We start from the raw sequence: 6,249 nt of genomic DNA, 5'->3' as shown, positions 1-6,249 counted from the left end.
CTAATGTAAAGTTGATTAAGAGCGGAGATAGTAGATCTCCCCGTCAAATGTCACTCATTTATGATGTCCCCCGTTCATCTCTTCGCCGCGATAATGCTCGTAGGTCATCATTCAGGCCGATCAATTCTTTCGGCATCCCACACTCTCGCAGGGAAGTATGTGCGGGCGCAACACTGATTGAAAGGCATCAGCAGCTTGAGCCATTACACCGCTATCACCCCCTGGATGCTCCCATGCTAGAATGTAGAGTCCCACAATTTGACCTACATGCTGACTAACAATTTTATCTAAAAAAACAATGCAGAGTTCGAAAATCCTACCAACTACACACTTGGCAGTCTTAGTCGGGTATTGAACTCCAGAGCGGTTCAGGGAGTTCCCACACGATTGGATCGCCGGTTGAAAGCCGACGAAGGACGCCCCGATATCTCTGAAGAAACCACACAACCTCTGATTGATACCTTTCACTCGGCTCCAAACTAGAGGTCCACGATCAATCCTCGAGACAAGGCTGCAGATCTAGAGCATCACATGAACCCCCTCGACACCACCCACCCACTTCACTTCCGAGTTCAATTCCCCGAAGGAATTCAGAATCTCTTCAGATCCATGGTCGACGGCATCGTTGATGCCAACATGAGCCACGACCCATAGCCTGGAAAACTTCGCGCCCGCAGCCGCCGCTCCAACCGCCTTTGTCACCTGGAGAATGCCGTCACTAGGAATGCACCATGCCGTCAGGCGCCCTCATGGCCTGCTCTCTTCTACAATGGGACCATCACACGTCTGACGTTACTGTTGCCTATCACCAGAATTCTGCTACCCTTCCCGCTATGACGGTTCCTTCTGGGTGTGGCTCTAACAGGGGCGGAGGTAGGAGCTGCGGATATCGCTAGGCTATCCTCCGATAACACCTGGTGGTGACGGGGATGAGTTTGCCTCCACAGCTAGCATTCCTCGTCGCAGTGATGTACCTGTATTTCCGCCCTAATGCGTGAGAAAACCTTCCAATCTTCCGGTTTCCCGAATGGCCCCTCTCCCCCATTAAACGATCGGACTTCGGCCTTACGATCACTCCACCGCATGTTGCATTCGGGCGAATCCATGGGACCTCATTGGCGCGGTAAGTTTTCACAACTCCATCCAAAATCAAGTCCTTTTGCAGAAGAGCAACCTTCTCGTCAACCTAATATCGAAGCTCAGTCTTGATACCCTCCAGCGCAGCGATGCGGGCCCTTAGAGACACACATTCACCGGCGGAGGTGTTCATCGTGACAGAAGACCCAGTGGAAGCCATCTCCATTCTATCAAAAAACAAAATTTTTAAAAAGGGTTTAGAATGTAACAATGAAAGTTGCAAGTTTAATTGAGAAAAAATTCCTTGGGCTCAACAAATGCTACTTTATCGTACAAATTGATATCGCTGACCTACTAAACAAAGAAAAACATCCACTAGCTATTTAGGATAATGGATTGAAACACAAAATTTGATAACGGCTACAGTGTACGGTCAGCGTACGATACAGAACGCTTATAAAAATCTCATCGGGAAATATTTTTAATTGCTCCAGAAAGCCAAGTCCAAAAAATTTCGTTACACTTTTTAGCGTCAGAATGGATCAGGAAATTGACCATTTAATGTAGGCTTTGGATGCATACACTTACCAAATTGATATTTTGTGACTCCTAACAAAACATAAAATCCAGCATCCTACTCTACAAAAAGTCCCTCTTCACCTCTGTGTATTTCCTTCCACCTTTCATCCCGTCTAAAATCCCTATCCTATTCCTGCCCCTTTCACATTTTCCTAAATTGCTCCCCTCTATTACAGTCTTCAACGTCCAACTGCCGATCAACAAGCCCCTCATCCATTTTCCTGCCTCCATAGTATTTCTCCCAATAAACCCCTCTCTTCGCCCACCATACCTAGTACTTCCTCATTTGTTTTCCTTTCAGTTATTTTCACCTTCTCCATTATTCTCCACACTAATATGTATAACTCATACCCCGATTCTCTGTTTGCCTTAAAATACGTTCGTTTCGGAAAAAGGAAAAAATATTGAAAGCCAACGTCACCCGGTGTTCCCAGGCGGTCACCCATCCAAGTACTATCCGGGCCCGATGATGCTTAACTTCGGTGATCGGACGAGAACCGGTGTATTCAGTAGAACTCATATCCATTTACATTTAAATAAATCAATAAGTTGCTAATTCTGAATTTCAAACACAATGGTTGATGCAACATATACTTAAGAGAAATATTGGTCGTGTATCTAAGAAATTCCCATAAAAGAGCGGGCAATACACGTGTGAAAGTTAAGTAATACTTCATTAAAGTATATTAAAGTATTATGTAAAGTATTATATAAAGTATTATATAAATATGGACCGCGCTTCTTTTCTGTAGTGATGCTGGTCAGACAAAATGAAAAAGTTGGAGTTTGAAGAAATGGAAATGCGGTACAATAGGCGAGCGATGTGGAAAAAGTTGATGGAGCGAATAAGTAAATAATTAGTGATGAGTAGGTGAATTGAATGAAGTCTCCTAACAAAAGAGAGGAAAACATTATCGGAACCACAATATTTCACGATGGCTTAAAGAAGATATTCGCCGAGGGAAAATCGAACGGGATAAACGGCAGGGGAAATCCAGGGATGTGATATAGAGGATGATTAATCACATGCGTCAAAGGGAAGAAATATGTAGATGCAAAGAGATTTCCTGTATAGGGCAATGAATTGGGACATGAGGTAATCATTAGTAGGCCTGATTGCTTCTGATTATTATAATAAAATTCTGCCAGTACAAATAATAAATCTTTGTCCTTTTTTACTTGATGAAAATGTACCATTTGTTGAATTTTGGTATGACTATCAGGATAGTCACGCCAACAGTATTGAAAAGTCGTATGGTACTTGTAACTGCTCAAGCATGGGTGCAATCCTGGTTTGCATGTATATATCGAAATCAATTGATGAATCATTCCGTATTAGTTAGGATAAGGTACGATTCTTAATGACGAGGAAAACTGGTGTTACTTTCCTGATTCATGATAAAGTTGATTTATAAGATGCTTCATCAAATGTTTTTGTTAATGTCTGTATCTTTGTATCAAGCAGTAAATTACTTTCCTACATATTAGGTTTAAAATGGTTACTTATCTTCGACGAATCATTTCAGCTGTGAGGCTGAGTATATAATAAGTATGTATATATTTAGAGGAATGGTTTTTCGCCACAATTCACGACCTATCCTTTCATCCCCAATAACTTACCAATACCGTATGATATTCTCCCTCAACCATGTGTGAGGACGCTACTAAGATAATTTTTCGCCATACACACACTTTTACTAAAAGAAATAAATCAGGAGTTGAAGTTCCATTGACAATTTTCTCCTTCACTTTTCTTATTTTCAGGCAGCTGGCACTGATTAGCGGAGAGTTTGGCCGTAAATAAATATTTTTCATGTTTTTAGAACTGAAAGAGTACTGGACAAATAGATTTGGGATAAAATGATTTTCAGAGGATAAATTCAAAGAATATAGGAAAGATGGAAACCTTCCTTGAATGATAGACAAATCTCCGATTACATAAAAAATAAGTAATAAATTCGTAATAATGATGACAAAACTTTCCAAATAAATTAATTTGGTATTCGCACGGTATTACTTTATCTGTAATTAGACAACAGTTTTTGTAAAGAATATTTTGTCTCACGTGGCTATGCTCTCTCAATCTTCAGTACTGAAAAATTAAAACGTTATTTTCTTAGATAAAACGAAGGAACATGTTTATTAGTTACTTATTATTGATAATATTTTTAAGTTGCATTTCTTCATCATTTTAAAATCAAGGCAGAATTATCCAATTGTAGATACGAAAATTTATTTATCATTCAGTATTTTTACTTTGCGTCACATAGCATCCCTTTAATACTTCTAGCGCTTTAAAATTAGCACAAAAATATGTAACATGTACCTCGCATCTCTATCCGAAACCTTTTTTCCGACACACAGATTCCACCTATCAACGGGATTCAAGTGCAAGGCATTTCAATGGTTTTTTATTGACTAATTTGTCGGAAAATTTCTTAGAATTTAACTTGGTTTGATTTCAATTCCTTGGCAAATTTTGTGTATTTCTACTACATTTTTTCATTTATTGTCCCTGATGTACCTTGATTCTCTCAGAAGATGTCACATTCGGTCATACGTTAAAGAGGTTACCAAGTTCACCTAAGAACACGTTTTCAGAAGATGACACAGAACAGAATGTCCTCACTTCCCTTCCTATATTTCATAATTATGTTGTTTCAGACGTCACACATCATAACGCAGCTCAACGAAATACAAAGGATGAATGTCACAGGAATGAAATTTCCTTTGTTATGTATCGGAGTAAAGAAAGAAGTCTCTTTCATTTATTTGCTCCCCCTAAATCTGCTACTTCTCCATGGCGCACTCGGGATTGCCTTTGCAAACTGTGCACCTAAGAACTTTAATTACCTGGAGGTTATGCACCAATTCTTCACCGAAATCAGTATTCCCCAAGATGTTAATCTGAATAATCAGCCTGGAGGGAAGACACAATCGAAATTTTATCGTCCAAAATTGAGGCAATAGAGACTGTATCGAGGTTAACCACATTTCCAGTTTCCCAGGGAAATAAAGACAAGGATTCCGATCGATGCGGCGGGGCCGATCAAATCACTTGTATGTAAAAAGATACACTTCTGTGAGAAAAACCTAATTGCGTTAAGAATACTACTCATTTTTAAGTACATCTCTGATTTATTATTTTCCTCTTCAATTTGAAAGGTGACAAAACAAACGACCTCTATCTCATCCCACAAAAACCATTTATATATATACGAGGGTCATCCGGAAAGTAGTACCCGTTCGTGCCGCATGAAGTGCTGACGACGCGAGTAGCCGCTGGACGAGGTCAGATAGCTTCAGTGGCTTGTCTGCCTTCTCTGAGCCAAGTTGCGTGACGCTAGCATTGCCTGTGTTGTTTCTGTGATTGTTTACAATGTTTAAAAAAATTGAGAACGCCGCCAGTTGTGAAGTGAGGGCAGTGATTAAATTCCTCAATGCAAGAAACGTTCGCCCATGTGATATTCATCGCCAATTAAAGGAGGTGTATGGAGACAATGTAATGGACGAGTCGTCTGTTCGGCGGTGGTGTCGCAACTTCAACATGGGGAGGGGGAACACACACGACGATGAGCGTTCGGGGAGACCGTCTGTCATTACAGACCAACTGGTGAGCTCAGTTGACGAATTCGTGAGGAACGATCGGCGCGTCACAATTGATGACATCTGTGAGCATTTTCCCAATGTTTCTCGAACAATTGTTCATGAAATTGTTAAACACCATCTGCATTATGCAAAAATTTGTGCAAGATGGGTCCCTCGCGTATCTCAATGAGCTGGCGGCGAAGGACTATGCAGCAGGAATACAGAAACTTGTCACACGTTATGACAAATGCCTTAATTTGCTTGGAGATTATGTTGAGAAGTAGTTTAAAGTATCCTCTTTCAAATAAAATTTTTTATGTTTGTTAATATTTACTTTTGTGTCTTTATTTCACGAACGGGTACTACTTTCCGGATGACCCTCGTGTGTGTGTGTATATATATATATATATATATATATATATACATATATTATATATACATGGGGAAAGGTTTCCAACCTAACAAAGATACAAGACATTTTTTCTAAAATTTTCTGAAATTTTTGAGGTCGGAAACTTTTCAGACCACCCTCGATATCAAATATATATGTATCTATTTATATATATATATATATATATATATATATGTGTGTGTGTGTTTGTGTGTGTGTGTATGTATGTACATATGTATGCATATATTTATGTGTGTTTGTGTGTGTGAATATATATATGTTATATTTTTCCCGTCGTCGTAAAATCGAAGGAATCTGATTGGGCGTCGCGCTCATTAAAACTCTTTCTTTCGCCCTCAACTCCGTCAGAGGTCTCTCCAAAAATCCTTAGTCGTCTTTTGTTTGGGTTTCTTATCCTCTCTTTCACGCTCGTCGGCGAGGAAAAGGCTTTCTTTTGTTGTATATAGAGTGGCAAAAAAAACAAGTGTGGAGCAGGAATAACCGGCGGAGAAATTAGCACGCATTTGGGAATGGCAAAACTTTTTAACGATGACGCCGAGAGATTGGTGGTGATATGACCTGGTTTTCAAAATGGTAGTATTCGGATAAAGGAA

The 6,249-nt window shown here is 39.8% G+C and overlaps 1 pseudogene; it reads right to left on the bottom strand.

Annotated features, from left to right (window-relative positions):
* Positions 1-2,065: 2,065 nt before the first annotated feature.
* On the bottom strand, positions 2,066-2,186 carry LOC139699190 (5S ribosomal RNA; annotated as a pseudogene).
* Positions 2,187-6,249: the final 4,063 nt, after the last annotated feature.

This window comes from Hetaerina americana, unplaced genomic scaffold (assembly GCF_022747635.1).
Source record: "Hetaerina americana unplaced genomic scaffold, ioHetAmer1.1.p SCAF_9, whole genome shotgun sequence".
Classification (NCBI taxonomy): Eukaryota; Metazoa; Arthropoda; class Insecta; order Odonata; family Calopterygidae; genus Hetaerina; species Hetaerina americana.
This window is presented reverse-complemented; position numbering and strand designations above follow the sequence as displayed.